General features: G+C 48.0%; 1 pseudogene; it reads right to left on the bottom strand.

The window, feature by feature from the left end:
* Positions 1 to 793: 793 nt before the first annotated feature.
* On the bottom strand, positions 794 to 2,113 carry LOC143402917 (transducin-like enhancer protein 7 pseudogene; annotated as a pseudogene).
* Between the last annotated feature and the right edge of the window lie 244 nt (positions 2,114 to 2,357).

Below are 2,357 nucleotides of genomic sequence, written 5' to 3'. Positions count from 1 at the left end.
GCACTTTAGGAGTCTTGTTAAGGGAGTCAGTTCTTAAGCCAACATGGTGAAGATTTGGGTCTACTTTTTCTTGTATTAGGTTCAGGGTCTCTGTTCTAGTGCCTAATCTTTGATCTACTTTGAGTTGAGTTTTGTGCAGGGTGAGAGATAGGGGTTTAATTTCATTTTGTTACATACGGGTTTCCAGTTTTCCCAGGACTGTTTGTTGAAGAGGCTATCTTTTCCCCAATAAATGTTTTTTGTGCCTTTGTCTAGTATGAGATAACTATATTTATGTGGGTGTGTCTCTATATCTTCTATTCTGTACCATCTTCATGTCTGTTTTTGAGCCAATACCATGCCATTTTTGTTACTATGGTTCTGTAGTATAGTTTAAGTTCCTATACTGTGATGCCTCCTACTTCACTTTTCTTTCTAAGGATTGATTTGTCTATTCTGGGTTTCTTATTTTTCCAAATGAATTCATAATTGCTTTTTTTATTTCTATGAAGAATGTAACTTGGAATTTTATTTTATTTTATTTTTGGATTATGCTTTGCTGTTTTATTAATTAAAGGCCATATCTCATAACATTTCCTGCCAAAACCCAGAAATCAGAGGCAGAAAAATAATATAGGAAAAGCCTCAAACCATATAATTTAAAACCCGAAGTGCAGACTGGAGGTGTAGGAGAGGGCAGAAGACGGGCCATGAGGGCTGAGGCAAGAGGGTGACAGCTGTTGAATTTGCCCAGCATGCTAAGTCACACTGGCCTTCTCTGGGTCTTCACTGGAAGGACCATGGTGCATGATCTTCAGTACATGAGCTGGTAAACCGTGGCACTGTTCTTGGAGCCCGTGACCAGATACCGGTTGTCAGAGGACAAGTAACAACACAAGATATCTGAGGACTCCTTTACCTGAAACAGCCTTTGTAGAGAAGGTGTCGCTAAACAATGGATCGACTCGTCCAGTGTGGTCACAAAATAGCTGCCACAGGAGGAGAACTTGAGGCTATGGTGGTGGGTGTATTTTTGTAGGACAGCCTTGAACTTCTCCTTCCGATGAGTGTGTAGGATTATGATATCACTCGTTCTCAAGCCCACTAGCATCCATTCCTCGCTAGGATCGTGGGTAATGTTGAGGATCTCATTCTGTAAATTGAATTGCTGAAGCCTCTGGTAGCTCCGCAGGTCCCAGGAATACAAGCTGGTGTCTTCACCTCCCGTCCAGAATTTATTGCCTGCGATGTCAACACAGCGGGACCCGTATATAGGGACTTCGTGTTTCCTGATCAAGATTTGGTTCTGTAAATCCCAGATCTCCACAAATCCTCTGAAACAAGCCAGGCAGATATGAGCATCAGAGGAGACGGCCAGAGAATAGCACATGGGGCTCGTGGAGGCCAGCTGTGCCCTGACGCGGGGTGTGGGTGCCAGGTCCCAAAGAGTCAGGGTCTGGGACACGCCTCCCGTGATCAGGCTCTGCTCATCGGGGAACAGCTTGCAGGTGAGGACACAGTTCTGAGGGTTCTGCAGGTCCAACTGGGCCTCAGGGGCCTTGTCCCAGGCGTGCAGAGCACTCTCGTCCCACACCCTGATGTAGCCGGAGCCACATGTGTACTCGTGGCGGGTTGCACCACCCACAGCCACCGCGTAGACTCTCTTCCCGTGGCGGAGCCTGCCAACCTTCCAGGAATCCCGTGGGGGCCTCTGCCTGACCACTACTTCACCTGGAATGGGAGGAACCCCTCTGAGGAGTGACCAGACTTCTCTACTGGGGGAAGGTGAAGAAGAGGGCTGGCCAAGCGCAGATCCTGGTAGGAAGCTGGGGCCAGCCTCTGCTGCCTCTCCTGATTCTGCCCCCGAGAACCACAAGGCCCGGAGCTCAGATGTGTCTAGGGTCTGCAGGTTCCACTGCTGCTGGGTCATACCGCTCATCTCCTGATAAACAGGGCCATGCTGCATGGGGGGACATGGAGGGATCTGGAGCATTTCATAAGGACTGTCCGGTTGGTACTGCACTTGTTCATGCTGAGAAGAAATACCAGAGCTTTCTGGCATATTCCTTCTCTCCTCTGGTTCATCATAAATCCTGAGTATACTGAAAGAGTCCTCTTCCTTCTCTCTACTCATGTCCTGGATCAATGAAGTGCCTGAGCCACCTGGCTCTAGGGCTTCAGAAATAGACCCACCAAACAGATCCTGATCCCCTCAGAAGAGAGGGCAAACCCCAGGAAGTGCGAAGTCAGCAGAATGCAGGCCCAGCCAGGCCCTCCCCCATCCCTAGAGCCTCCCCTCCCGTAACTTGGAATTTTAATAAGAATTGCATTCAATCTGTATAATGCTTTTGGTAGTATGACCATTTTGACAATGTTAA

The sequence above is a fragment of the Callospermophilus lateralis genome, chromosome 7 (genome assembly GCF_048772815.1).
Source record: "Callospermophilus lateralis isolate mCalLat2 chromosome 7, mCalLat2.hap1, whole genome shotgun sequence".
NCBI classification, from domain to species: Eukaryota; Metazoa; Chordata; class Mammalia; order Rodentia; family Sciuridae; genus Callospermophilus; species Callospermophilus lateralis.
Note: the sequence above shows the minus strand (reverse complement) of the source record. Positions and strands in the feature narration are given on the sequence as shown.